We start from the raw sequence: 24,605 nt of genomic DNA, 5'->3' as shown, positions 1-24,605 counted from the left end.
GCAGTAATGAATGACTGTTGCTCGGTTTTCTTATTTTTTCCACCTTTAATTTGTGGAAACTATTGATAACGGTTGTGTTTTCCAGGGTCCCCTGTCCGCCTCGGTAGCGCAGTAGGCAACGCGCGTCAGTCTCATAATGTGAAGGTCGTGAGTTCAAACCTCACCAGGGGCAAAGGTGGTGCAGTTTTTTGTTTGCTAATGAGAGTTTAATTAGGTCGTGAGGGGTGCGCTGTCTGGAGCAGTAATGAATGACTGTTGCTTGGTTTTCTTATTTTTTCGACCTTCAATTTGTGGGAACTAATGACACCGGTTGCGTCTCCCAGTTACCGCTGTCTGCCTCGGTAGCGCTGTAGGCAGCGCGTCAGTCTCATAATCTGAAGGTCGTGAGTTCAATCCTAACCCGGGGCAAAGGCGGTGCAGTTTTTTTGTTTGCTTATGAGAGTTTAATTAGGTCGTGAGGGGTGCGCTGTCTGGAGCAGTAATGAGTGACTGTTGCTTGGTTTTCTTATTTTTTCGACCTTCAATTTGTTGGAACTAATGACACCGGTTGCGTCTCCCAGTTACCGCTGTCTGCCTCGGTAGCGCAGTAGGCAGCGCGTCAGTCTCATAATCTGAAGGTCGTTAGTTCAATCCTAACCCGGGGCAAAGGCGGTGCAGTTTTTTTGTTTGCTTGTGAGAGTTTAATTAGGTCGTGTGGGGTGCGCTGTCTGGAGCAGTAATGAATGACTGTTGCTAAGTTTTCTTACTTTTTCGACCTTTAACTTGTGGGAACTATTGATACCGGTTGTGTTTCCCGGTGACACCTGTCCGCCTCGGTAGTGCAGTAGGTAGCACGTCAGTCTCATATACTGAAGGTCGTGAGTTCAATCCTCACCCGTTGCAAAGGTGGTGCCGTTTTCTTGTTTACTTATGAGAGTTTATTTAGGTCGTGAGGGGTGCGGTGTCTGGAGCAGTAATGAATGACTGTTGCTCGGTTTTCTTACCTTTTCGACCTTACACTTCTGGGAACTAATGATACCGGTTGCGTTTCCCAGTGACACCTTTCCGCCTCGGTAGCACAGTAGGCAGAGCATCAGTCTTACAATCTGAAGGACGTGAGTTCAACCCTCACCCGGGGCAAAGTTGGTGCAGTTTCTTTGTTTGCTTCTGAGAGTTTAATTAGGTGGTGAGGGGTGCGCTGTCTGGAGCAGTAATGAACGACTGTTGCTCAGTTTTCTTACTTTTTCGACCTTTTTTTTGTGGGAACTAATGATCCCGGTTGCGTTTCCCAGTGACACCTGTCCGCCTCGATAGCGCAGTAGGCAGCGCGTCAGTCTCATAATCTGAAGGTCGTGAGTTCAATCCACAACCGGTGCAAAGGAGGTACAGATTTTTTGTTTGCTTGTGAGAGTTTAATTAGGTCGTTAGTGGTGAGCTGTGTGGAGCAGTAATGAATGGCTGTTGCTCAGTTTTCTTACTTTTTCAACTTATAATTTGTAGGAACTAATGACACCGGTTGCGTCTCCCAGTGACACCTGTCCACCTCGATAGCGCAGTAGGCAGCGCGTCAGTCTCATAATCTGAAGGTCGTGAGTTCAATCTACAACCGGGGCAAAGGAGGCACAGATTTTTTGTTTGCTTGTGAGAGTTTTGTTAGGTCGTTAGGGGTGCGCTGTGTGGAGCAGTAATGAATGGCTGTTGCTCAGTTTTCTTACTTTTTCGACTTATAATTTGTGGGAACTAATGATCCCGGTTGCGTTTCCCAGTGACACCTGTCCGCCTCGATAGCGCAGTAGGCAGCGCGTCTGTCTCATAATCTGAAGGTCGCGAGTTCAATCCACAACCGGGGCAAAGGAGGTACAGATTTTTTGTTTGCTTGTGAGAGCTTAATTAGGTCGTTAGGGGTGCGCTTTGTGGAGCAGTAATGAATGACTGTTGCTCGGTTTTCTTATTTTTTCGACCTGTTATTTGTGGGAACTATCGATACCGGTTGTGTTTCCCAGTGACATCTGTCCGCCTCGGTAGCGCAGTAGGTAGCGCGTCAGTCTCATATACTGAAGGTCGTCAGTTCAATCTTCACCCGGGGCAAAGTTGGAGCAGATTTTTTGTTTGCTTATGAGAGTTTAATTGGGTCGTGAGGGTTGCGCTGTTTGGAGCAGTAATGAATGAATGTTCTCGGTTTTCTTACTTTTTCGACCTTTATTTTTTTGTGGGAACTAATGATCCCGGTTGCGTTTCCCCGTGACAACTGTCCGCCTCGGTAGCGCAGTAGGCAGCGCGTCAGTCTCATAATCTGAAGGTCGTGAGTTCAATCCTAACCCGGGGCAAAGCGGTGCAGTTTTTTGTTTGCTTATGAGAGAATAATTAGGTCGTGAGGGGTGCGCTGTCTGGAGCAGTAATGAATGACTGTTGCTTGGTTTTCTTCCTTTTTCGACCTTTCATTTGCGGGAAACAATGATACCGGTTGCGTTTGCTAGTGACACCTGTACGCCTCGGTAGCGCAGTAGGCAGTACGTCAGTCTCTTAATCTTAAGGTCGTGAGTTCAGTCCTCACCAGGGGCAAAGGTAGTGCAGTTTTTTGTTTGCTTTTGAGAGTTTAATTAGGTCGTGAGGGGTGCGCTGTCTGGAGCAGTAATGAATGACTGTTGCTTGGTTTTCTTACTTTATCGACCTTTATTTTCTGGGAACTAATGATACCGTTTTTTTCCCAGTGACACCTGTCCGCGTCGGTAACGCGGTAGGCCGAGCGTCAGCCTTAAAATCTGAAGGTCGTGAGTTGAATCCTCACCCGGGGCAAAGGTGGTGCAGTTTTTTCGTTTGCTTTTGAAAGTTTAATTAGGTCGTGAGAAGTGCGCTGTCTGGAGCAGTAATGAATGACTGTGTCTCGGTTTTCTTATTTTTTCGACCTTTAATTTGTGGCAACCTAATGATACCGGTTGTGTTTCCCAGTGACACCTGTCCGCCTCGGTAGCGCAGTAGGCAGCACGTCAGGCTCATAATCTGAAGGTCGTGAGTTCAATCCTCACCAGTGGCAAAGGTGGTGCCGTTTTCTTGTTTACTTATGAAAGTTTTTTTAGGTCGTGAGGGGTGCAGTGTCTGGAGCAGTAATGAATGACTGTTACTCGGTTTTCTTACCTTTTCGACCTTACACTTCTGGGAACTAATGATACCGGTTGCGTTTCCCAGTGACCCCCAATCCGCCTCGCTAGCGCAGTAGGTAGCGCGTCAGTCTCATAATCTGAAGGTCGTGAGTTCAATCCTCACCCGGGGCAAAGGCGGTGCAGTTTTTTGTTTGCTTGTGAGAGTTTAATTAGGTCGTGAGGGGTGCGCTGTCTGGAGCAGTAATGAATGACTGTTGCTCGGTTTTCTTACTTTTTCGACCTTTAGTTTGTGGGAACTAATGATCCTGGTTGCGTTTCCCAGTGACACCTGTCCGGCTCGATAGCGCAGTAGGCAGCGCGTCAGTGTCAAAATCTGAAGGTCGCGAGTTCAATCCTCACCCGGGGCAAAGGCGGTGCAGATGTTTTGTTTGCTTATGAGAGTTTAATTAGGTCATGAGGAGTGCACTGTCTGGAGCAGTATTGAATGACTGTGGCTCGGTTTTATCATTTTTTCCACATTTATATTGTGAAAACTATCGATAACGGTTGTGTTTCCCAGTGACCCCTGTCCGCCTCTGTAGCGCAGTAGGCAGCGCGTCAGTCTCATAATGTGAAGGTCGTGAGTTCAATCCTCACCAGGGGCAAAGGTGCTGCAGTTTTTTGTTTGCTATTGAGAGTTTATTTAGGTCGTGAGGGGTGCAGTGTCTGGAGCAGTAATGAATGACTCTAGCTCGGTTTTCTTACCTTTTCGACCTTACACTTCTGGGAACTAATGATACCGGTTGCGTTTCCCAGTGACCGCAACCCGCCTCGGTAGCGCAGTAGGTAGCGCATCAGTCTCATAATCTGAAGGTCGTGAGTTCAATCCTCACCCGGGGCAAAGGCGGTGCAGTTTTTTTGTTTGCTTGTGAGAGTTTAATTAGTTCTTGAGGGGCGCGCTGTCTGGAGCAGTAATGAATGACTGTTGCTCGGTTTTCTTACTTTTTCGACCTTTAATTGGTGGGAACTAATGATCCTGGTTGCGTTTCCCAGTGACACCTGTCCGCCTCGATAGCGCAGTAGGCAGCGCATCAGTGTCATAATCTGTAGGTCGCGAGTTCAATCCTCACCCGGGGCAAAGGCGGTGCAGGTGTTTTGTTTGCTTATGAGAGTTTAATTAGGTCATGAGGGGTGCACTGTCTGGAGCAGTAATGAATGACTCTTGCTCGGTTTTCTTACTTTTTCGACCTTTAGTTTGTGGGAACTAAAAATCCCGGTTGCGTTTCCCAGTAACACCTGTACGCCTCGGTAGCGCAGTAGGCAGTACGTCAGTCTGATAATCTGAAGGTCGTGAGTTCAATCCACAACCGGGGCAAAGGAGGTACAGATTTTTTGTTTGCTTGTGAGAGTTTAGTTAGGTCGTTAGGGGTGCGCTGTGTTGAGCAGTAATGAATGGCTGTTGCTCAGTTTTCTTACTTTTACGACTTATAGTTTGTGGGAACTAATGATCCCGGTTGCGTTTCCCAGTGACACCTGTCCGCCTCGATAGCGCAGTAGGCAGCGCATCAGTCTCATAATCTGAAGGTCGCGAGTTTAATCCACAACCGGGGCAAAGGAGGTACTGATTTTTTGTTTGCTTGTGAGAGTTTAATTAGGTCGTTAGGGGTGCGCTGTGTGGAGCAGTAATGAATGACTGTTGCTCGGTTTTCTTATTTTTTCGACCTTTTATTTGTGGGAACTATCGATACCGGTTGTGTTTTCTAGTGTCATCTGTCCGCCTCGGTAGCGCAGTAGGTAGCGCGTCAGTCTTATATACAGAAGGTCGCCAGTTCAATCTTCACCCGGGGCAAAGTTGGAGCCGATTTTTTGTTTGCTTATGAGAGTTTAAATGGGTCGTGAGGGTTGCGCTGTCTGGAGCAGTAATGAATGACTGTTCTCGGTTTTCTTACTTTTTCGACCTTTAATTTGTGGGAACTAATGATCCTGGTTGCGTTTCCCACTGACAACTGTCCGCCTCGGTAGCGCAGTAGGCAGCGCGTCAGTCTCATAATCTGAAGGTCGTGAGTTCGAACCTCACCCGGGGCAAAGGCGGTGCAGTTTTTTTGTTTACTTATGAGAGTTTATTTAGGTCGTGAGGGGTGCGGTGTCTGGAGCAGTAATGAATGACTGTTGCTCGGTTTTCTTACCTTTTCGACCTTACACTTCTGGGAACTAATGATACCGGTTGCGTTTCCCAGTGACACCTTTCCGCCTCGGTAGCACAGTAGGCAGAGCATCAGTCTTACAATCTGAAGGACGTGAGTTCAACCCTCACCCGGGGCAAAGTTGGTGCAGTTTCTTTGTTTGCTTCTGAGAGTTTAATTAGGTGGTGAGGGGTGCGTTGTCTGGAGCAGTAATTAATGACTGTGTCTCAGTTTTCTTACTTTTTTGACCTTCAATTTGTGGGAACTATTGATACCGGTTGTGTTTCCCAGTGACACCTGTCCGCCTCGGTAGTGCAGTAGGTAGCGCGTCAGTCTCATATACTGAAGGTCGTGAGTTCAATCCTCAACCGTGGCAAAGGTGGTGCCGTTTTCTTGTTTACTTATGAGAGTTTATTTAGGTCGTGAGGGGTGCGGTGTCTGGAGCAGTAATGAATGACTGTTGCTCAATTTTCTTACCTTTTCGACCTTACACTTCTGGGAACTAATGATAGCGGTTGCGTTTCCCAGTGGCACCTGTCCGCCTCGGTAGCGCAGTAGGTAGCGCGTTAGTCTCATAACCTGAAGATCGTGAGTTCAATCCTCACCCGAGGCAAAGGTGGTGCAGTTCTTTTGTTTGCTTATGAGAGTTTAGGTAGGTCGTGAGGGGTGCGCTGTCTGGAGCAGTAATGAATGACTGTTGCTTGGTTTTCTTATTTTTTCGACCTTCAATTTGTGGGAACTAATGACACCGGTTGCGTCTCCCAGTTACCGCTGTCTGCCTCGGTAGCGCAGTAGGCAGCGCGTCAGTCTCATAATCTGAAGGTCGTGAGTTCAATCCTAACCCGGGGCAAAGGCGGTGCAGTTTTTTTGTTTGCTTATGAGAGTTTAATTAGGTCGTGAGGGGTGCGCTGTCTGGAGCAGTAATGAATGACTGTTGCTGAGTTTTCTTACTTTTTCAACCTTTAACTTTTGGGAACTATTGATACCGGTTGTGTTTCCCAGTGACACCTGTACGCCTCGGTAGTGCAGTAGGTAGCGCGTCAGTCTCATATACTGAAAGTCGTAGGTTCAATCCTCACCCGTGGCAAAGGTGGTGCCGTTTTCTTGTTTACTTATGAGAGTTTATTTAGGTCGTGAGGGGTGCGGTGCCTGGAGCAGTAATGAATGACTGTTGCTCGGTTTTCTTACCTTTTCGACCTTACACTTCTGGGAACTAATGATACCGGTTGCGTTTCCCAGTGACACCTGTCCGCCTCGTTAGCGCAGTAGGCAGCGCGTCAGTGTAAAAATCTGAAGGTCGCAAGTTCAATCCTCACCCGGGGCAAAAGTGGTGCAGATGTTTTGTTTGCTTATGAAAGTTTAATTAGGTGATGAGGGGTGCACTGTCTGGAGCAGTAATGAATGACTGTTGCTCGGTTTTCTTATTTTTTCCACCTTTAATTTGTGGAAACTATTGATAACGGTTGTGTTTTCCAGGGTCCCCTGTCCGCCTCGGTAGCGCAGTAGGCAACGCGCGTCAGTCTCATAATGTGAAGGTCGTGAGTTCAAACCTCACCAGGGGCAAAGGTGGTGCAGTTTTTAGTTTGCTAATGAGAGTTTAATTAGGTCGTGAGGGGTGCGCTGTCTGGAGCAGTAATGAATGACTGTTGCTTGGTTTTCTTATTTTTTCGACCTTCAATTTGTGGGAACTAATGACACCGGTTGCGTCTCCCAGTTACCGCTGTCTGCCTCGGTAGCGCTGTAGGCAGCACGTCAGTCTCATAATCTGAAGGTCGTGAGTTCAATCCTCACCCGTGGCAAAGGTGGTGCCGTTTTCTTGTTTACTTATGATAGTTTATTTAGTCGTGAGGGGTGCGGTGTCTGGAGCAGTAATGAATGACTGTTGCTCGGTTTTCTTACCTTTTCCACCTTACACATCTGAGAACTAATGATACCTGTTGCGTTTCGAATTGACACCTGTCCGCCTCGGTAGCGCAGTGGGCAGCGCGTCAGTCTCATAATTTGAAAATCGTGAGTTCAATCCTCACCCGTGGCAAAGGTGGTGCCGTTTTCTTGTTTACTTATGAGAGTTTATTTAGGTCGTGAGGGGTGCGGTGTCTGGAGCAGTAATGAATGACTGTTGCTCGGTTTTCTTACCTTTTCGACCTTACACTTCTGGGAACTAATGATACCGGTTGCGTTTCCCAGTGACACCTGTCCACCTCGGTAGCGCAGTAGGCAGAGCATCAGTCTTACAATCTGAAGGTTGTGAGTTCAACCCTCACCCGGGGCAAAGTTGGTGCAGTTTCTTTGTTTGCTTCTGAGAGTTTAATTAGGTCGTGAGGGGTGCGTTGTCTGGAGCAGTAATTAATGACTGTGTCTCAGTTTTCTTACTTTTTTGACCTTCAATTTGTGGGAACTATTGATACCGGTTGTGTTTCCCAGTGACACCTGTCCGCCTCGGTAGTGCAGTAGGTAGCGCGTCAGTCTCATATACTGAAGGTCGTGAGTTCAATCCTCAACCGTGGCAAAGGTGGTGCCGTTTTCTTGTTTACTTATGAGAGTTTATTTAGGTCGTGAGGGGTGCGGTGTCTGGAGCAGTAATGAATGACTGTTGCTCAATTTTCTTACCTTTTCGACCTTACACTTCTGGGAACTAATGATAGCGGTTGCGTTTCCCAGTGGCACCTGTCCGCCTCGGTAGCGCAGTAGGTAGCGCGTTAGTCTCATAACCTGAAGATCGTGAGTTCAATCCTCACCCGAGGCAAAGGTGGTGCAGTTTTTTTGTTTGCTTATGAGAGTTTAGGTAGGTCGTGAGGGGTGCGCTGTCTGGAGCAGTAATGAATGACTGTTGCTTGGTTTTCTTATTTTTTCGACCTTCAATTTGTGGGAACTAATGACACCGGTTGCGTCTCCCAGTTACCGCTGTCTGCCTCGGTAGCGCAGTAGGCAGCGCGTCAGTCTCATAATCTGAAGGTCGTGAGTTCAATCCTAACCCGGGGCAAAGGCGGTGCAGTTTTTTTGTTTGCTTATGAGAGTTTAATTAGGTCGTGAGGGGTGCGGTGCCTGGAGCAGTAATGAATGACTGTTGCTCGGTTTTTTTACCTTTTCGACCTTACACTTCTGGGAACTAATGATACCGGTTGCGTTTCCCAGTGACACCTGTCCGCCTCGTTAGCGCAGTAGGCAGCGCGTCAGTGTAAAAATCTGAAGGTCGCAAGTTCAATCCTCACCCGGGGCAAAAGCGGTGCAGATGTTTTGTTTGCTTATGAAAGTTTAATTAGGTCATGAGGGGTGCACTGTCTGGAGCAGTAATGAATGACTGTTGCTCGGTTTTCTTATTTTTTCCACCTTTAATTTGTGGAAACTATTGATAACGGTTGTGTTTTCCAGGGTCCCCTGTCCGCCTCGGTAGCGCAGTAGGCAACGCGCGTCAGTCTCATAATGTGAAGGTCGTGAGTTCAAACCTCACCAGGGGCAAAGGTGGTGCAGTTTTTTGTTTGCTAATGAGAGTTTAATTAGGTCGTGAGGGGTGCGCTGTCTGGAGCAGTAATGAATGACTGTTGCTTGGTTTTCTTATTTTTTCGACCTTCAATTTGTGGGAACTAATGACACCGGTTGCGTCTCCCAGTTACCGCTGTCTGCCTCGGTAGCGCTGTAGGCAGCGCGTCAGTCTCATAATCTGAAGGTCGTGAGTTCAATCCTAACCCGGGGCAAAGGCGGTGCAGTTTTTTTGTTTGCTTATGAGAGTTTAATTAGGTCGTGAGGGGTGCGCTGTCTGGAGCAGTAATGAGTGACTGTTGCTTAGTTTTCTTATTTTTTCGACCTTCAATTTGTGGGAACTAATGACACCGGTTGCGTCTCCCAGTTACCGCTGTCTGCCTCGGTAGCGCAGTAGGCAGCGCGTCAGTCTCATAATCTGAAGGTCGTTAGTTCAATCCTAACCCGGGGCAAAGGCGGTGCAGTTTTTTTGTTTGCTTGTGAGAGTTTAATTAGGTCGTGTGGGGTGCGCTGTCTGGAGCAGTAATGAATGACTGTTGCTGAGTTTTCTTACTTTTTCGACCTTTAACTTGTGGGAACTATTGATACCGGTTGTGTTTCCCGGTGACACCTGTCCGCATCGGTAGTGCAGTAGGTAGCACGTCAGTCTCATATACTGAAGGTCGTGAGTTCAATCCTCACCCGTGGCAAAGGTGGTGCCGTTTTCTTGTTTACTTATGGGAGTTTATTTAGGTCGTGAGGGGTGCGGTGTCTGGAGCAGTAATGAATGACTGTTGCTCGGTTTTCTTACCTTTTCGACCTTACACTTCTGGGAACTAATGATACCGGTTGCGTTTCCCAGTGACACCTTTCCGCCTCGGTAGCATAGTAGGCAGAGCATCAGTCTTACAATCTGAAGGACGTGAGTTCAACCCTCACCCGGGGCAAAGTTGGTGCAGTTTCTTTGTTTGCTTCTGAGAGTTTAATTAGGTGGTGAGGGGTGCGCTGTCTGGAGCAGTAATGAACGACTGTTGCTCAGTTTTCTTACTTTTTCGACCTTTTTTTTGTGGGAACTAATGATCCCGGTTGCGTTTCCCAGTGACACCTGTCCGCCTCGATAGCGCAGTAGGCAGCGCGTCAGTCTCATAATCTGAAGGTCGTGAGTTCAATCCACAACCGGTGCAAAGGAGGTACAGATTTTTTGTTTGCTTGTGAGAGTTTAATTAGGTCGTTAGGGGTGAGCTGTGTGGAGCAGTAATGAATGGCTGTTGCTCAGTTTTCTTACTTTTTCGACTTATAATTTGTAGGAACTAATGACACCGGTTGCGTCTCCCAGTGACACCTGTCCACCTCGATAGCGCAGTAGGCAGCGCGTCAGTCTCATAATCTGAAGGTCGTGAGTTCAATCCACAACCGGGGCAAAGGAGGAACAGATTTTTTGTTTGCTTGTGAGAGTTTAGTTAGGTCGTTAGGGGTGCGCTGTGTGGAGCAGTAATGAATGGCTGTTGCTCAGTTTTCTTACTTTTTCGACTTATAATTTGTGGGAACTAATGATCCCGGTTGCGTTTCCCAGTGACACCTGTCCGCCTCGATAGCGCAGTAGGCAGCGCGTCTGTCTCATAATCTGAAGGTCGCGAGTTCAATCCACAACCGGGGCAAAGGAGGTACAGATTTTTTGTTTGCTTGTGAGAGTTTAATTAGGTCGTTAGGGGTGCGCTTTGTGGAGCAGTAATGAATGACTGTTGCTCGGTTTTCTTATTTTTTCGACCTGTTATTTGTGGGAACTATCGATACCGGTTGTGTTTCCCAGTGACATCTGTCCGCCTCGGTAGCGCAGTAGGTAGCGCGTCAGTCTCATATACTGAAGGTCGTCAGTTCAATCTTCACCCGGGGCAAAGTTGGAGCAGATTTTTTGTTTGCTTATGAGAGTTTAATTGGGTCGTGAGGGTGTCGCTGTCTGGAGCAGTAATGAATGAATGTTCTCGGTTTTCTTCCTTTTTCGACCTTTCATTTGCGGGAAACAATGATACCGGTTGCGTTTCCTAGTGACACCTGTACGCCTCGGTAGCGCAGTAGGCAGTACGTCAGTCTCTTAATCTTAAGGTCGTGAGTTCAGTCCTCACCAGGGGAAAAGGTAGTGCAGTTTTTTGTTTGCTTTTGAGAGTTTAATTAGGTCGTGAGGGGTGCGCTGTCTGGAGCAGTAATGAATGACTGTTGCTTGGTTTTCTTACTTTTTCGACCTTTATTTTCTGGGAACTAATAATACCGTTTTTTTCCCAGTGACACCTGTCCGCGTCGGTAACGCGGTAGCGGTAGGCCGAACGTCAGCCTTAAAATCTGAAGGTCGTGAGTTGAATCCTCACCCGGGGCAAAGGTGGTGCAGTTTTTTTGTTTGCTTTTGAAAGTTTAATTAGGTCGTGAGAAGTGCGCTGTCTGGCGCAGTTGTGAATGACTGTTGCTCGGTTTTCTTTTTCGAACTTTAATTTGTGGGAACTAATGATACCGGTTGTGTTTCCCAGTGACACCTGTCCGCTTCGGTAGCGCAGTAGGCAGCACGTCAGTCTCATAATCTGAAGGTCGTGAGTTCAATCCTCACCCGTGGCAAAGGTGGTGCCGTTTTCTTGTTTACTTATGATAGTTTATTTAGTCGTGAGGGGTGCGGTGTATGGAGCAGTAATGAATGACTGTTGCTCGGTTTTCTTACCTTTTCCACCTTACACATCTGAGAACTAATAATACCTGTTGCGTTTCGAAGTGACACCTGTCCGCCTCGGTAGCGCAGTAGGCAGCGCGTCAGTCTCATAATCTGAAGGTCGTGAGTTCAATCCTCACCCGTGGCAAAGGTGGTGCCGTTTTCTTGTTTACTTATGAGAGTTTATTTAGGTCGTGAGGGGTGCAGTGTCTGGAGCAGTAATGAATAACTGTTGCTCGGTTTTCTTACCTTTTTGACCTTACACTTCTGGGAACTAATGATACCGGTTGCGTTTCCCAGTGACCCCAATCCGCCTCGGTAGCGCAGTAGGTAGCGCGTCAGTCTCATAATCTGAAGGTCGTGAGTTGAATCCTCACCCGGGGCAAAGGCGGTGCAGTTTTTTTGTTTGCTTGTGAGAGTTTAATTAGGTCGTGAGGGGTGCGCTGTCTGGAGCAGTAATGAATGACTGTTGCTCGGTTTTCTTACTTTTTCTACCTTCAATTTGTGGGAACTAATGATCCTGGTTGCGTTTCCCAGTGACACCTGTCCGACTCGATAGCGCAGTAGGCAGCGCGTCAGTGTCATAATCTGAAGGTCGCGAGTTCAATCCTCACCCGGGGCAAAGGCGGTGCAGATGTTTTGTTTGCTTATGAGAGTTTATATAGGTCGTGAGGAGTGCACTGTCTGGAGCAGTAATGAATGACTGTTGCTCGGTTTTCTCATTTTTTCCACCTTTAATTTGTGGAAACTATCGATAACTGTTGTGTTTCCCAGTGACCCCTGTCCGCCTCGGTAGCGCAGTAGGCTGCGCGTCAGTCTTATAATGTGAAGGTCGTGAGTTCAATCCTCACCAGGGCCAAAGGTGCTGCAGTTTTTTGTTTGCTAATGAGAGTTTAATTAGGTCGTGAGGGGTGCGCTGTCTGGAGCAGTAATGAATGACTGTTGCTCGGTTTTCTTACCTTTTCGACCTTACACTTCTGGGAACTAATGATACCGGTTGCGTTTCCCAGTGACACCTGTCCGCCTCGTTAGCGCAGTAGGCAGCGCGTCAGTGTAAAAATCTGAAGGTCGCAAGTTCAATCCTCACCCGGGGCAAAAGCGGTGCAGATGTTTAGTTTGCTTATGAAAGTTTAATTAGGTCATGAGGGGTGCACTGTCTGGAGCAGTAATGAATGACTGTTGCTCGGTTTTCTTATTTTTTCCACCTTTAATTTGTGGAAACTATTGATAACGGTTGTGTTTTCCAGGGTCCCCTGTCCGCCTCGGTAGCGCACTAGGCAACGCGCGTCAGTCTCATAATGTGAAGGTCGTGAGTTCAAACCTCACCAGGGGCAAAGGTGGTGCAGTTTTTTGTTTGCTAATGAGAGTTTAATTAGGTCGTGAGGGGTGCGCTGTCTGGAGCAGTAATGAATGACTGTTGCTTGGTTTTCTTATTTTTTCGACCTTCAATTTGTGGGAACTAATGACACCGGTTGCGTCTCCCAGTTACCGCTGTCTGCCTCGGTAGCGCTGTAGGCAGCGCGTCAGTCTCATAATCTGAAGGTCGTGAGTTCAATCCTAACCCGGGGCAAAGGCGGTGCAGTTTTTTTGTTTGCTTATGAGAGTTTAATTAGGTCGTGAGGGGTGCGCTGTCTGGAGCAGTAATGAGTGACTGTTGCTTGGTTTTCTTATTTTTTCGACCTTCAATTTGTGGGAACTAATGACACCGGTTGCGTCTCCCAGTTACCGCTGTCTGCCTCGGTAGCGCAGTAGGCAGCGCGTCAGTCTCATAATCTGAAGGTCGTTAGTTCAATCCTAACCCGGGGCAAAGGCGGTGGAGTTTTTTTGTTTGCTTGTGAGAGTTTAATTAGGTCGTGTGGGGTGCGCTGTCTGGAGCAGTAATGAATGACTGTTGCTAAGTTTTCTTACTTTTTCGACCTTTAACTTGTGGGAACTATTGATACCGGTTGTGTTTCCCGGTGACACCTGTCCGCCTCGGTAGTGCAGTAGGTAGCACGTCAGTCTCATATACTGAAGGTCGTGAGTTCAATCCTCACCCGTGGCAAAGGTGGTGCCGTTTTCTTGTTTACTTATGAGAGTTTATTTAGGTCGTGAGGGGTGCGGTGTCTGGAGCAGTAATGAATGACTGTTGCTCGGTTTTCTTACCTTTTCGACCTTACACTTCTGGGAACTAATGATACCGGTTGCGTTTCCCAGTGACACCTTTCCGCCTCGGTAGCACAGTAGGCAGAGCATCAGTCTTACAATCTGAAGGACGTGAGTTCAACCCTCACCCGGGGCAAAGTTGGTGCAGTTTCTTTGTTTGCTTCTGAGAGTTTAATTAGGTGGTGAGGGGTGCGCTGTCTGGAGCAGTAATGAACGACTGTTGCTCAGTTTTCTTACTTTTTCGACCTTTTTTTTTGTGGGAACTAATGATCCCGGTTGCGTTTCCCAGTGACACCTGTCCGCCTCGATAGCGCAGTAGGCAGCGCGTCAGTCTCATAATCTGAAGGTCGTGAGTTCAATCCACAACCGGTGCAAAGGAGGTACAGATTTTTTGTTTGCTTGTGAGAGTTTAATTAGGTCGTTAGTGGTGAGCTGTGTGGAGCAGTAATGAATGGCTGTTGCTCAGTTTTCTTACTTTTTCGACTTATAATTTGTAGGAACTAATGACACCGGTTGCGTCTCCCAGTGACACCTGTCCACCTCGATAGCGCAGTAGGCAGCGCGTCAGTCTCATAATCTGAAGGTCGTGAGTTCAATCTACAACCGGGGCAAAGGAGGCACAGATTTTTTGTTTGCTTGTGAGAGTTTTGTTAGGTCGTTAGGGGTGCGCTGTGTGGAGCAGTAATGAATGGCTGTTGCTCAGTTTTCTTACTTTTTCGACTTATAATTTGTGGGAACTAATGATCCCGGTTGCGTTTCCCAGTGACACCTGTCCGCCTCGATAGCGCAGTAGGCAGCGCGTCTGTCTCATAATCTGAAGGTCGCGAGTTCAATCCACAACCGGGGCAAAGGAGGTACAAATTTTTTGTTTGCTTGTGAGAGCTTAATTAGGTCGTTAGGAGTGCGCTTTGTGGAGCAGTAATGAATGACTGTTGCTCGGTTTTCTTATTTTTTCGACTTATAATTTGTTGGAACTAATGATCCCGGTTGCGTTTCCCAGTGACACCTGTCCGCCTCGGTAGTGCAGTAGGTAGCGCGTCAGTCTCATATACTGAAGGTCGTGAGTTCAATCCTCAACCGTGGCAAAGGTGGTGCCGTTTTCTTGTTTACTTATGAGAGTTTATTTAGGTCGTGAGGGGTGCGGTGTCTGGAGCAGTAATGAATGACTGTTGCTCAATTTTCTTACCTTTTCGACCTTACACTTCTGGGAACTAATGATAGCGGTTGCGTTTCCCAGTGGCACCTGTCCGCCTCGGTAGCGCAGTAGGTAGCGCGTTAGTCTCATAACCTGAAGATCGTGAGTTCAATCCTCACCCGAGGCAAAGGTGGTGCAGTTTTTTTGTTTGCTTATGAGAGTTTAGGTAGGTCGTGAGGGGTGCGCTGTCTGGAGCAGTAATGAATGACTGTTGCTTGGTTTTCTTATTTTTTCGACCTTCAATTTGTGGGAACTAATGACACCGGTTGCGTCTCCCAGTTACCGCTGTCTGCCTCGGTAGCGCAGCAGGCAGCGCGTCAGTCTCATAATCTGAAGGTCGTGAGTTCAATCCTAACCCGGGGCAAAGGCGGTGCAGTTTTTTTGTTTGCTTATGAGAGTTTAATTAGGTCGTGAGGGGTGCGCTGTCTGGAGCAGTAATGAATGACTGTTGCTGAGTTTTCTTACTTTTTCAACCTTTAACTTTTGGGAACTATTGATACCGGTTGTGTTTCCCAGTGACACCTGTACGCCTCGGTAGTGCAGTAGGTAGCGCGTCAGTCTCACATACTGAAAGTCGTAGGTTCAATCCTCACCCGTGGCAAAGGTGGTGCCGTTTTCTTGTTTACTTATGAGAGTTTATTTAGGTCGTGAGGGGTGCGGTGCCTGGAGCAGTAATGAATGACTGTTGCTCGGTTTTCTTACCTTTTCGACCTTACACTTCTGGGAACTAATGATACCGGTTGCGTTTCCCAGTGACACCTGTCCGCCTCGTTAGCGCAGTAGGCAGCGCGTCAGTGTAAAAATCTGAAGGTCGCAAGTTCAATCCTCACCCGGGGCAAAAGCGGTGCAGATGTTTTGTTTGCTTATGAAAGTTTAATTAGGTCATGAGGGGTGCACTGTCTGGAGCAGTAATGAATGACTGTTGCTCGGTTTTCTTATTTTTTCCACCTTTAATTTGTGGAAACTATTGATAACGGTTGTGTTTTCCAGGGTCCCCTGTCCGCCTCGGTAGCGCAGTAGGCAACGCGCGTCAGTCTCATAATGTGAAGGTCGTGAGTTCAAACCTCACCAGGGGCAAAGGTGGTGCAGTTTTTTGTTTGCTAATGAGAGTTTAATTAGGTCGTGAGGGGTGCGCTGTCTGGAGCAGTAATGAATGACTGTTGCTTGGTTTTCTTATTTTTTCGACCTTCAATTTGTGGGAACTAATGACACCGGTTGCGTCTCCCAGTTACCGCTGTCTGCCTCGGTAGCGCTGTAGGCAGCACGTCAGTCTCATAATCTGAAGGTCGTGAGTTCAATCCTCACCCGTGGCAAAGGTGGTGCCGTTTTCTTGTTTACTTATGATAGTTTATTTAGTCGTGAGGGGTGCGGTGTCTCGAGCAGTAATGAATGACTGTTGCTCGGTTTTCTTACCTTTTCCACCTTACACATCTGAGAACTAATGATACCTGTTGCGTTTCGAATTGACACCTGTCCGCCTCGGTAGCGCAGTGGGCAGCGCGTCAGTCTCATAATTTGAAGGTCGTGAGTTCAATCCTCACCCGTGGCAAAGGTGGTGCCGTTTTCTTGTTTACTTATGAGAGTTTATTTAGGTCGTGAGGGGTGCGGTGTCTGGAGCAGTAATGAATGACTGTTGCTCGGTTTTCTTACCTTTTCGACCTTACACTTCTGGGAACTAATGATACCGGTTGCGTTTCCCAGTGACACCTGTCCACCTCGGTAGCGCAGTAGGCAGAGCATCAGTCTTACAATCTGAAGGTTGTGAGTTCAACCCTCACCCGGGGCAAAGTTGGTGCAGTTTCTTTGTTTGCTTCTGAGAGTTTAATTAGGTCGTGAGGGGTGCGTTGTCTGGAGCAGTAATTAATGACTGTGTCTCAGTTTTCTTACTTTTTTGACCTTCAATTTGTGGGAACTATTGATACCGGTTGTGTTTCCCAGTGACACCTGTCCGCCTCGGTAGTGCAGTAGGTAGCGCGTCAGTCTCATATACTGAAGGTCGTGAGTTCAATCCTCAACCGTGGCAAAGGTGGTGCCGTTTTCTTGTTTACTTATGAGAGTTTATTTAGGTCGTGAGGGGTGCGGTGTCTGGAGCAGTAATGAATGACTGTTGCTCAATTTTCTTACCTTTTCGACCTTACACTTCTGGGAACTAATGATAGCGGTTGCGTTTCCCAGTGGCACCTGTCCGCCTCGGTAGCGCAGTAGGTAGCGCGTTAGTCTCATAACCTGAAGATCGTGAGTTCAATCCTCACCCGAGGCAAAGGTGGTGCAGTTTTTTTGTTTGCTTATGAGAGTTTAGGTAGGTCGTGAGGGGTGCGCTGTCTGGAGCAGTAATGAATGACTGTTGCTGAGTTTTCTTACTTTTTCAACCTTTAACTTTTGGGAACTATTGATACCGGTTGTGTTTCCCAGTGACACCTGTACGCCTCGGTAGTGCAGTAGGTAGCGCGTCAGTCTCATATACTGAAAGTCGTAGGTTCAATCCTCACCCGTGGCAAAGGTGGTGCCGTTTTCTTGTTTACTTATGAGAGTTTATTTAGGTCGTGAGGGGTGCGGTGCCTGGAGCAGTAATGAATGACTGTTGCTCGGTTTTTTTACCTTTTCGACCTTACACTTCTGGGAACTAATGATACCGGTTGCGTTTCCCAGTGACACCTGTCCGCCTCGTTAGCGCAGTAGGCAGCGCGTCAGTGTAAAAATCTGAAGGTCGCAAGTTCAATCCTCACCCGGGGCAAAAGCGGTGCAGATGTTTTGTTTGCTTATGAAAGTTTAATTAGGTCATGAGGGGTGCACTGTCTGGAGCAGTAATGAATGACTGTTGCTCGGTTTTCTTATTTTTTCCACCTTTAATTTGTGGAAACTATTGATAACGGTTGTGTTTTCCAGGGTCCCTGTCCGCCTCGGTAGCGCAGTAGGCAACGCGCGTCAGTCTCATAATGTGAAGGTCGTGAGTTCAAACCTCACCAGGGGCAAAGGTGGTGCAGTTTTTTGTTTGCTAATGAGAGTTTAATTAGGTCGTGAGGGGTGCGCTGTCTGGAGCAGTAATGAATGACTGTTGCTTGGTTTTCTTATTTTTTCGACCTTCAATTTGTGGGAACTAATGACACCGGTTGCGTCTCCCAGTTACCGCTGTCTGCCTCGGTAGCGCTGTAGGCAGCGCGTCAGTCTCATAATCTGAAGGTCGTGAGTTCAATCCTAACCCGGGGCAAAGGCGGTGCAGTTTTTTTGTTTGCTTATGAGAGTTTAATTAGGTCGTGAGGGGTGCGCTGTCTGGAGCAGTAATGAGTGACTGTTGCTTAGTTTTCTTATTTTTTCGACCTTCAATTTGTGGGAACTAATGACACCGGTTGCGTCTCCCAGTTACCGCTGTCTGCCTCGGTAGCGCAGTAGGCAGCGCGTCAGTCTCATAATCTGAAGGTCGTTAGTTCAATCCTAACCCGGGGCAAAGGCGGTGCAGTTTTTTTGTTTGCTTGTGAGAGTTTAATTAGGTCGTGTGGGGTGCGCTGTCTGGAGCAGTAATGAATGACTGTTGCTGAGTTTTCTTACTTTTTCGACCTTTAACTTGTGGGAACTATTGATACCGGTTGTGTTTCCCGGTGACACCTGTCCGCCTCGGTAGTGCAGTAGGTAGCACGTCAGTCTCATATACTGAAGGTCGTGAGTTCAATCCTCACCCGTGGCAAAGGTGGTGCCGTTTTCTTGTTTACTTATGAGAGTTTATTTAGGTCGTGAGGGGTGCGGTGTCTGGAGCAGTAATGAATGACTGTTGCTCGGTTTTCTTACCTTTTCGACCTTACACTTCTGGGAACTAATGATACCGGTTGCGTTTCCCAGTGACACCTTTCCGCCTCGGTAGCATAGTAGGCAGAGCATCAGTCTTACAATCTGAAGGACGTGAGTTCAATCCTAACCCGGGGCAAAGGCGGTGCAGTTTTTTTGTTTGCTTATGAGAGTTTAATTAGGTGGTGAGGGGTGCGCTGTCTGGAGCAGTATTGAACGACTGTTGCTCAGTTTTCTTACTTTTTCGACCTTTTTTTTGTGGGAACTAATGATCCCGGTTGCGTTTCCCAGTGACACCTGTCCGCCTCGATAGCGCAGTAGGCAGCACGTCAGTCTCATGATCTGAAGGTCGTGAGTTCAATCCTCACCCGTGGCAAAGGTGGTGCCGTTTTCTTGTTTACTTATGATAGTTTATTTAGTCGTGAGGAGTGCACTGTCTGGAGCAGTAATGAATGACTGTTGCTCGGTTTTCTCATTTTTTCCACGTTTAATTTGTGGAAACTATCGATAACGGTTGTGTTTCCCAATGACCCCTGTCCGCCTCGGTAGCGCAGTAGGCAGCGCGTCAGTCTTATAATGTGAAGGTCGTGAGTTCAATCCTCACCAGGGCCAAAGGTGCTGCAGTTTTTTGTTTGCTAAAGAGAGTTTAATTAGGTCGTGAGGGGTGCGCTGTCTGGAGCAGTAATGAATGACTGTTGCTCGGTTTTCTTATTTTTTCGACCTTTAATTTGTGGGAACTATCGATACCGGTTGTGTTTCCCAGTGAAATCTGTCCGTCTCGGTAGCGCCGTAGGTAGCGCGTCAGTCTCATAACCTGAAGGTCGTGAGTTTAATCTTCACCCGGGGCAAAGTTGGAGCAGATGTTTTTTTGCTTATGAGAGTTTAATTGGGTCGTGAGGGTTGCGCTGTCTGGAGCAGTAATGAATGACTGTTCTCGGTTTTCTTACTTTTTCGACCTTTAATTTGTGGGAACTAAAAATCCCGGTTGCGTTTCCCAGTGACACCTGTACGCCTCGGTAGCGCAGTAGGCAGTACGTCAGTCTCATAATCTGAAGGTCATGAGTTCAATCCACAACCGGGGCAAAGGAGGTACTGATTTTTTGTTTGCTTGTGAGAGTTTAGTTAGGTCGTTAGGGGTGCGCTGTGTTGAGCAGTAATGAATGGCTGTTGCTCAGTTTTCTTACTTTTACGACTTATAATTTGTGGGAACTAATGATCCCGGTTGCGTTTCCCAGTGACACCTGTCCGCCTCGATAGCGCAGTAGGCAGCGCATCAGTCTCATAATCTGAAGGTCGCGAGTTTAATCCACAACCGGGGCAAAGGAGGAACTGATTTTTTGTTTGCTTGTGAGAGTTTAATTAGGTCGTAAGGGGTGCGCTGTGTGGAGGAGTAATGAATGACTGTTGCTCGATTTTCTTATTTTTTCGACCTTTTATTTGTGGGAACTATCGATACCGGTTGTGTTTTCCAGTGACATCTGTCCGCCTCGGTAGCGCAGTAGGTAGCGCGCCAGTCTCATATACTGAAGGTCGTCAGTTCAATCTTCACCCGGGGCAAAGTTGGAGCCGATTTTTTGATTGCTAATGAGAGTTTAATTGGGTCGTGAGGGTTGCGCTGTCTGGAGCAATAATGAATCACTGTTCTCGGTTTTCTTACTTTTTCGACCTTTAATTTGTGGGAACTAATGATCCCGGTTGCGTTTCCCAGTGACAACTGTCCGCCTCGGTAGCGCAGTAGGCAGCGCGTCAGTCTCATAATCTGAAGGTCGTGAGTTCGAACCTCACCCGGGGCAAAGGCGGTGCAGTTTTTTTGTTTGCTTGTGAGAGTTTAATTAGGTCGTGAGGGGTGCGCTGTCTGGAGCAGTAATGAATGACTGTTGCTCGGTTTTCTTACTTTTTCGACCTTTAATTTGTGGGAACTAATGATCCTGGTTGCGTTTCCCAGTGACACCTGTCCGACTCGATAGCGCAGTAGGCAGCGCGTCAGTGTCATAATCTGAAGGTCGCGAGTTCAATCCTCAACCCGGGCAAAGGCGGTGCAGATGTTTTGTTTGCTTATGAGAGTTTAATTAGGTCATGAGGAGTGCACTGTCTGGAGCAGTATTGAATGACTGTTGCTCGGTTTTCTCATTTTTTCCACCTTTAATTTGTGGAAACTATCGATAACGGTTGTGTTTCCCAGTGACGCCTGTCCGCCTCGGTAGCGCAGTAGGCAGCGCGTCAGTCTCATAATGTGAAGGTCGTGAGTTCAATCCTCACCAGGGGCAAAGGTGCTGCAGTTTTTTGTTTGCTAATGAGAGTTTAATTAGGTCGTGAGGGTTGCGCTGTCTGGAGCAGTAATGAATGACTGTTGCTCGGTTTTCTTATTTTTTCGACCTTTAATTTGTGGGAACTATCGATACCGGTTGTGTTTCCCAGTGACATCTGTCCGCCTCGGTAGCGCCGTAGGTAGCGCGTCAGTCTCATAACCTGAAGGTCGTGAGTTCAATCCTCAGCCAGGGCAAAGGCGGTGCAGTTTTTTGTTTGCTTATGAGAAAATAATTAGGTCGTGAGGGGTGTGCTGTCTGGAGCAGTAATGAATGACTGTTGCTTGGTTTTCTTCCTTTTTCGACCTTTAATTTGCGGGAACTAATGATACCGGTTGCGTTTCCCAGTGACACCTGTACGCCTCGGTAGCGCAGTAGGCAGTACGTCAGTCTCATAATCTGAAGGTCGTGAGTTCAGTCCTCACCAGGGGCAAAGGTAGTGCAGTTTTTTCTTTGCTTTTGAGAGTTTAATTAGGTCGTGAGGGGTGCGCTGTCTGGAGCAGTAATGAATGACTGTTGCTTGGTTTTCTTAATTTTCGACCTTTATTTTGTGGAAACTAATGATACCGTTTTTTTCCCAGTGACACCTGTCCGCGTCGGTAGCGCGGTAGGCAGAGCGTCAGCCTTAAAATCTGAAGGTCGTGAGTTCAATCCTCACCCGGGGCAAAGGTGGTGCAGTTTTTTTGTTTGCTTCTGAGAGTTTAATTAGGTCGTGAGAAGTGCGCTGTCTGGAGCAGTAATGAATGACTGTTGCTCGGTTTTCTTATTTTTTCGACCTTTTTTTTGTGGCAACCTAATGATACCGGTTGTGTTTCCCAGTGACACCTGTCCGCCTCGGTAGCGCAGTAGGCAGCACGTCAGGCTCATAATCTGAAGGTCGTGAGTTCAATCCTCACCAGTGGCAAAGGTGGTGCCGTTTTCTTGTTTACTTATGAAAGTTTTTTTAGGTCGTGAGGGGTGCAGTGTCTGGAGCAGTAATGAATGACTGTTACTCGGTTTTCTTACCTTTTCGACCTTACACTTCTGGGAACTAATGATACCGGTTGCGTTTCCCAGTGACCCCCAATCCGCCTCGCTAGCGCAGTAGGTAGCGCGTCAGTCTCATAATCTGAAGGTCGTGAGTTCAATCCTCACCCGGGGCAAAGGCGGTGCAGTTTTTTGTTTGCTTGTGAGAGTTTAATTAGGTCGTGAGGGGTGCGCTGTCTGGAGCAGTAATGAATGACTGTTGCTCGGTTTTCTTACTTTTTCGACCTTTAATTTGTGGGAACTAATGATCCTGGTTGCGTTTCCCAGTGACACCTGTCCGGCTCGATAGCGCAGTAGGCAGCGCGTCAGTGTCAAAATCTGAAGGTCGCGAGTTCAATCCTCACCCGGGGCAAAGGCGGTGCAGATGTTTTGTTTGCTTATGAGAGTTTAATTAGGTCATGAGGAGTGCACTGTCTGGAGCAGTATTGAATGACTGTGGCTCGGTTTTATCATTTTTTCCACATTTATATTGTGAAAACTATCGATAACGGTTGTGTTTCCCAGTGACCCCTGTCCGCCTCTGTAGCGCAGTAGGCAGCGCGTCAGTCTCATAATGTGAAGGTCGTGAGTTCAATCCTCACCAGGGGCAAAGGTGCTGCAGTTTTTTGTTTGCTATTGAGAGATTAATTAGGTCGTGAGGGGTGCGCTGTCTGGAGCAGTAATGAATGACTGTTGCTCGGTTTTCTTATTTTTTCGACCTTTAATTTGTGGGAACTATCGATACCGGTTGTGTTTCCCAGGGACATCTGTCCGCCTCGGTAGCGCCGTAGGTAGCGCGTCAGTCGCATAACCTAAAGGTCGTGAGTTCAATCCTCACCCGGGGCAAAGGCGGTGCAGTTTTTTTGTTTGCTTATGAGAGTTTAATTAGGTCGTGAGGGGTGCGCTGTCTGGAGCAGTAATGAATGACTGTTGCTCGGTTTTCTTACTTTTTCGACCTTTAATTTGTGGGAACTAATGATCCTGGTTGCGTTTCCCAGTGACACCTGTCCCCCTCGAGAGCGCAGTAGGCAGCGCGTCAGTGTCATAATCTGAAGGTCGTGAGTCCAATCCTCACCCGCGGCAAAGGTGGTGCCGTTTTCTTGTTTACTTATGATAGTTTATTTAATCGTGAGGGGTGCGGTGTCTGGAGCAGTAATGAATGACTGTTGCTCAGTTTTCTTACCTTTTCCACCTTACACATCTGAGAACTAATGATACCTTTGCGTTTCGAAGTGACACCTGTCCGCCTCAGGAGCGCAGTAGGCAGCGCGTCAGTCTCATAATCTGAAGGTCGTGAGTTCAATCCTCACCCGTGGCAAAGGTGGTGCCGTTTTCTTGTTTACTTATGAGAGTTTATTTAGGTCGTGAGGGGTGCAGTGTCTGGAGCAGTAATGAATGACTCTAGCTCGGTTTTTTTACCTTTTCGACCTTACACTTCTGGGAACTAATGATACCGGTTGCGTTTCCCAGTGACCGCAACCCGCCTCGGTAGCGCAGTAGGTAGCGCATCAGTCTCATAATCTGAAGGTCGTGAGTTCAATCCTCACCCGGGGCAAAGGCGGTGCAGTTTTTTTGTTTGCTTGTGAGAGTTTAATTAGTTCTTGAGGGGTGCGCTGTCTGGAGCAGTAATGAATGACTGTTGCTCGGTTTTCTTACTTTTCGACCTTTAATTGGTGGGAACTAATGATCCTGGTTGCGTTTCCCAGTGACACCTGTCCGCCTCGATAGCGCAGTAGGCAGCGCATCAGTGTCATAATCTGTAGGTCGCGAGTTCAATCCTCACCCGGGGCAAAGGCGGTGCAGGTGTTTTGTTTGCTTATGAGAGTTTAATTAGGTCATGAGGGGTGCACTGTCTGGAGCAGTAATGAATGACTCTTGCTCGGTTTTCTTACTTTTTCGACCTTTAGTTTGTGGGAACTAAAAATCCCGGTTGCGTTTCCCAGTAACACCTGTACGCCTCGGTAGCGCAGTAGGCAGTACGTCAGTCTCATAATCTGAAGGTCGTGAGTTCAATCCACAACCGGGGCAAAGGAGGTACAGATTTTTTGTTTGCTTGTGAGAGTTTAGTTAGGTCGTTAGGGGTGCGCTGTGTTGAGCAGTAATGAATGGCTGTTGCTCAGTTTTCTTACTTTTACGACTTATAGTTTGTGGGAACTAATGATCCCGGTTGCGTTTCCCAGTGACACCTGTCCGCCTCGATAGCGCAGTAGGCAGCGCATCAGTCTCATAATCTGAAGGTCGCGAGTTTAATCCACAACCGGGGCAAAGGAGGTACTGATTTTTTGTTTGCTTGTGAGAGTTTAATTAGGTCGTTAGGGGTGCGCTGTGTGGAGCAGTAATGAATGACTGTTGCTCGGTTTTCTTATTTTTTCGACCTTTTATTTGTGGGAACTATCGATACCGGTTGTGTTTTCCAGTGTCATCTGTCCGCCTCGGTAGCGCAGTAGGTAGCGCGTCAGTCTGATATACAGAAGGTCGCCAGTTCAATCTTCACCCGGGGCAAAGTTGGAGCCGATTCTTTGTTTGCTTATGAGAGTTTAAATGGGTCGTGAGGGTTGCGCTGTCTGGAGCAGTAATGAATGACTGTTCTCGGTTTTCTTACTTTTTCGACCTTTAATTTGTGGGAACTAATGATCCTGGTTGCGTTTCCCACTGACAACTGTCCGCCTCGGTAGCGCAGTAGGCAGCGCGTCAGTCTCATAATCTGAAGGTCGTGAGTTCGAACCTCACCCGGGGCAAAGGCGGTGCAGTTTTTTTGTTTGCTTGTGAGAGTTTAATTAG

At 47.5% G+C, this 24,605-nt stretch overlaps 34 non-coding genes across 34 annotated transcripts; all 34 read left to right on the top strand.

The window, feature by feature from the left end:
* Positions 1-572: 572 nt before the first annotated feature.
* TRNAM-CAU (transfer RNA methionine (anticodon CAU)) lies at positions 573-645 on the top strand. Its single transcript has one exon. It is a non-coding gene; the product is annotated as a tRNA-Met (tRNA).
* A 401-nt stretch (positions 646-1,046) lies between these two features.
* On the top strand, positions 1,047-1,119 carry TRNAV-UAC (transfer RNA valine (anticodon UAC)). Its single transcript has one exon. It is a non-coding gene; the product is annotated as a tRNA-Val (tRNA).
* Positions 1,120-2,233: 1,114 nt separating this feature from the next.
* On the top strand, positions 2,234-2,306 carry TRNAM-CAU (transfer RNA methionine (anticodon CAU)). Its single transcript has one exon. It is a non-coding gene; the product is annotated as a tRNA-Met (tRNA).
* Positions 2,307-3,178: 872 nt separating this feature from the next.
* TRNAM-CAU (transfer RNA methionine (anticodon CAU)) lies at positions 3,179-3,251 on the top strand. The gene has a single exon. It is a non-coding gene; the product is annotated as a tRNA-Met (tRNA).
* A 400-nt stretch (positions 3,252-3,651) lies between these two features.
* Positions 3,652-3,724, top strand: TRNAM-CAU (transfer RNA methionine (anticodon CAU)). The gene has a single exon. It is a non-coding gene; the product is annotated as a tRNA-Met (tRNA).
* A 163-nt stretch (positions 3,725-3,887) lies between these two features.
* TRNAM-CAU (transfer RNA methionine (anticodon CAU)) lies at positions 3,888-3,960 on the top strand. Its single transcript has one exon. It is a non-coding gene; the product is annotated as a tRNA-Met (tRNA).
* A 1,111-nt stretch (positions 3,961-5,071) lies between these two features.
* TRNAM-CAU (transfer RNA methionine (anticodon CAU)) lies at positions 5,072-5,144 on the top strand. Its single transcript has one exon. It is a non-coding gene; the product is annotated as a tRNA-Met (tRNA).
* A 164-nt stretch (positions 5,145-5,308) lies between these two features.
* TRNAV-UAC (transfer RNA valine (anticodon UAC)) lies at positions 5,309-5,381 on the top strand. Its single transcript has one exon. It is a non-coding gene; the product is annotated as a tRNA-Val (tRNA).
* A 401-nt stretch (positions 5,382-5,782) lies between these two features.
* TRNAM-CAU (transfer RNA methionine (anticodon CAU)) lies at positions 5,783-5,855 on the top strand. Its single transcript has one exon. It is a non-coding gene; the product is annotated as a tRNA-Met (tRNA).
* A 164-nt stretch (positions 5,856-6,019) lies between these two features.
* On the top strand, positions 6,020-6,092 carry TRNAM-CAU (transfer RNA methionine (anticodon CAU)). Its single transcript has one exon. It is a non-coding gene; the product is annotated as a tRNA-Met (tRNA).
* Positions 6,093-7,441: 1,349 nt separating this feature from the next.
* On the top strand, positions 7,442-7,514 carry TRNAV-UAC (transfer RNA valine (anticodon UAC)). The gene has a single exon. It is a non-coding gene; the product is annotated as a tRNA-Val (tRNA).
* Positions 7,515-7,915: 401 nt separating this feature from the next.
* Positions 7,916-7,988, top strand: TRNAM-CAU (transfer RNA methionine (anticodon CAU)). The gene has a single exon. It is a non-coding gene; the product is annotated as a tRNA-Met (tRNA).
* Positions 7,989-8,152: 164 nt separating this feature from the next.
* TRNAM-CAU (transfer RNA methionine (anticodon CAU)) lies at positions 8,153-8,225 on the top strand. The gene has a single exon. It is a non-coding gene; the product is annotated as a tRNA-Met (tRNA).
* Positions 8,226-9,101: 876 nt separating this feature from the next.
* On the top strand, positions 9,102-9,174 carry TRNAM-CAU (transfer RNA methionine (anticodon CAU)). The gene has a single exon. It is a non-coding gene; the product is annotated as a tRNA-Met (tRNA).
* Positions 9,175-9,338: 164 nt separating this feature from the next.
* On the top strand, positions 9,339-9,411 carry TRNAM-CAU (transfer RNA methionine (anticodon CAU)). Its single transcript has one exon. It is a non-coding gene; the product is annotated as a tRNA-Met (tRNA).
* Positions 9,412-9,575: 164 nt separating this feature from the next.
* Positions 9,576-9,648, top strand: TRNAV-UAC (transfer RNA valine (anticodon UAC)). The gene has a single exon. It is a non-coding gene; the product is annotated as a tRNA-Val (tRNA).
* Positions 9,649-11,468: 1,820 nt separating this feature from the next.
* TRNAM-CAU (transfer RNA methionine (anticodon CAU)) lies at positions 11,469-11,541 on the top strand. Its single transcript has one exon. It is a non-coding gene; the product is annotated as a tRNA-Met (tRNA).
* A 164-nt stretch (positions 11,542-11,705) lies between these two features.
* On the top strand, positions 11,706-11,778 carry TRNAM-CAU (transfer RNA methionine (anticodon CAU)). The gene has a single exon. It is a non-coding gene; the product is annotated as a tRNA-Met (tRNA).
* Positions 11,779-13,127: 1,349 nt separating this feature from the next.
* Positions 13,128-13,200, top strand: TRNAM-CAU (transfer RNA methionine (anticodon CAU)). Its single transcript has one exon. It is a non-coding gene; the product is annotated as a tRNA-Met (tRNA).
* Positions 13,201-13,364: 164 nt separating this feature from the next.
* On the top strand, positions 13,365-13,437 carry TRNAM-CAU (transfer RNA methionine (anticodon CAU)). The gene has a single exon. It is a non-coding gene; the product is annotated as a tRNA-Met (tRNA).
* Positions 13,438-13,601: 164 nt separating this feature from the next.
* TRNAV-UAC (transfer RNA valine (anticodon UAC)) lies at positions 13,602-13,674 on the top strand. Its single transcript has one exon. It is a non-coding gene; the product is annotated as a tRNA-Val (tRNA).
* Positions 13,675-14,787: 1,113 nt separating this feature from the next.
* TRNAM-CAU (transfer RNA methionine (anticodon CAU)) lies at positions 14,788-14,860 on the top strand. Its single transcript has one exon. It is a non-coding gene; the product is annotated as a tRNA-Met (tRNA).
* A 164-nt stretch (positions 14,861-15,024) lies between these two features.
* Positions 15,025-15,097, top strand: TRNAM-CAU (transfer RNA methionine (anticodon CAU)). The gene has a single exon. It is a non-coding gene; the product is annotated as a tRNA-Met (tRNA).
* A 1,112-nt stretch (positions 15,098-16,209) lies between these two features.
* On the top strand, positions 16,210-16,282 carry TRNAM-CAU (transfer RNA methionine (anticodon CAU)). Its single transcript has one exon. It is a non-coding gene; the product is annotated as a tRNA-Met (tRNA).
* Positions 16,283-16,446: 164 nt separating this feature from the next.
* Positions 16,447-16,519, top strand: TRNAV-UAC (transfer RNA valine (anticodon UAC)). The gene has a single exon. It is a non-coding gene; the product is annotated as a tRNA-Val (tRNA).
* Positions 16,520-16,920: 401 nt separating this feature from the next.
* On the top strand, positions 16,921-16,993 carry TRNAM-CAU (transfer RNA methionine (anticodon CAU)). The gene has a single exon. It is a non-coding gene; the product is annotated as a tRNA-Met (tRNA).
* A 1,112-nt stretch (positions 16,994-18,105) lies between these two features.
* Positions 18,106-18,178, top strand: TRNAM-CAU (transfer RNA methionine (anticodon CAU)). Its single transcript has one exon. It is a non-coding gene; the product is annotated as a tRNA-Met (tRNA).
* Positions 18,179-18,342: 164 nt separating this feature from the next.
* On the top strand, positions 18,343-18,415 carry TRNAM-CAU (transfer RNA methionine (anticodon CAU)). The gene has a single exon. It is a non-coding gene; the product is annotated as a tRNA-Met (tRNA).
* A 164-nt stretch (positions 18,416-18,579) lies between these two features.
* On the top strand, positions 18,580-18,652 carry TRNAV-UAC (transfer RNA valine (anticodon UAC)). Its single transcript has one exon. It is a non-coding gene; the product is annotated as a tRNA-Val (tRNA).
* Positions 18,653-20,233: 1,581 nt separating this feature from the next.
* TRNAM-CAU (transfer RNA methionine (anticodon CAU)) lies at positions 20,234-20,306 on the top strand. The gene has a single exon. It is a non-coding gene; the product is annotated as a tRNA-Met (tRNA).
* Positions 20,307-21,888: 1,582 nt separating this feature from the next.
* On the top strand, positions 21,889-21,961 carry TRNAM-CAU (transfer RNA methionine (anticodon CAU)). The gene has a single exon. It is a non-coding gene; the product is annotated as a tRNA-Met (tRNA).
* Positions 21,962-22,361: 400 nt separating this feature from the next.
* TRNAM-CAU (transfer RNA methionine (anticodon CAU)) lies at positions 22,362-22,434 on the top strand. Its single transcript has one exon. It is a non-coding gene; the product is annotated as a tRNA-Met (tRNA).
* An 872-nt stretch (positions 22,435-23,306) lies between these two features.
* Positions 23,307-23,379, top strand: TRNAM-CAU (transfer RNA methionine (anticodon CAU)). Its single transcript has one exon. It is a non-coding gene; the product is annotated as a tRNA-Met (tRNA).
* Positions 23,380-24,489: 1,110 nt separating this feature from the next.
* TRNAM-CAU (transfer RNA methionine (anticodon CAU)) lies at positions 24,490-24,562 on the top strand. Its single transcript has one exon. It is a non-coding gene; the product is annotated as a tRNA-Met (tRNA).
* Positions 24,563-24,605: the final 43 nt, after the last annotated feature.

This window comes from Rhipicephalus microplus, chromosome 3, assembly GCF_043290135.1.
Source record: "Rhipicephalus microplus isolate Deutch F79 chromosome 3, USDA_Rmic, whole genome shotgun sequence".
Taxonomy (NCBI): Eukaryota; Metazoa; Arthropoda; class Arachnida; order Ixodida; family Ixodidae; genus Rhipicephalus; species Rhipicephalus microplus.
Note: the sequence above shows the minus strand (reverse complement) of the source record. Positions and strands in the feature narration are given on the sequence as shown.